We start from the raw sequence: 999 nt of genomic DNA, 5'->3' as shown, positions 1-999 counted from the left end.
TTCTTACGTCTTCTACCAATATATTGTTCTTTGTTAAGGTGCTATACAGTCCCAAGTTCTAATCACCCCTTTGAGTTACTCATCACTGGGTTTCTTCCTCATGTATACCTGGCGCACACGCTAATAAACTCTGTTTTTCTCTTGTTCATCTGCCTTTTGTCTGTCTAATTTGCAGTACCCCGTCGCAGAGCTTGCGACGGAGGAGAGGAGAAAGGTTTTTTCTTCCGTTTCCTATAAAAGTAACGGGGAAACTATGGACTATCACTAAAAGATTTTCTGGCATCTATGAGTAGGAGACCATATAAATAAGATGAATTTTGAAGGGAGATGGTGTTTCATCAGCTCTATAAATAAGGCTTGGTAAACTAGCAACATGTTGAGCTATAAAGCAGAAGAGCATTCTGCACTAAAGGTACAAAGTTTATAGGCCCACCAGGAATGCTTAAGAACTCTCTGTGATGGGAATTTGAAACTATAAGAATCCAGGGCTCTTTCATTCCCTAGAGAGGGATTGTCTAAAGAGAAGTAAATGTACTGACTCATCATCCTATCAACTTCCTCTCAGGGCTGGGGATGTAGCTCAGTGGTAGAGCATATATGCTTTGCATGCGTGAGGCCCTGGGTTCAATCCCTGGCATCTCCACATCCTTCAACCAACAGCTTTGATTTGTTCTTTAGTTTCATTTATTAAATATCGTGACTTCACAATAGGGCATGTCAGTTACACATTAATATAAATTACAGGTAACATCTTACTATTTTAAATGAACTATGTGAAAAGCTAATGATGTGGTAATATTTTCTTTCAGTATTAATACCATTTTTTATTAATCCAAAATAGAAACCTAGCCTTTCTAACAAATCTTTACTACTCTATTTGATTCATATATGTCTCTGCTAACATCCAAGTTCTTCTAATAAAACCATATGAATGGTCAGACTGAAATTACCTGCTCTGCCATGGGCATGGCCCACTTAAAGAGTAAAAATACAACAAAT

The 999-nt window shown here is 37.7% G+C and overlaps 1 non-coding gene across 1 annotated transcript; it reads left to right on the top strand.

Annotated features, from left to right (window-relative positions):
* The first annotated feature begins 569 nt into the window (after positions 1-569).
* On the top strand, positions 570-643 carry TRNAA-UGC (transfer RNA alanine (anticodon UGC)). Its single transcript has one exon. It is a non-coding gene; the product is annotated as a tRNA-Ala (tRNA).
* The last annotated feature ends 356 nt before the right edge of the window (positions 644-999 follow it).

This window comes from Eschrichtius robustus, chromosome 14 (assembly GCF_028021215.1).
Source record: "Eschrichtius robustus isolate mEscRob2 chromosome 14, mEscRob2.pri, whole genome shotgun sequence".
Classification (NCBI taxonomy): Eukaryota; Metazoa; Chordata; class Mammalia; order Artiodactyla; family Eschrichtiidae; genus Eschrichtius; species Eschrichtius robustus.
This window is presented reverse-complemented; position numbering and strand designations above follow the sequence as displayed.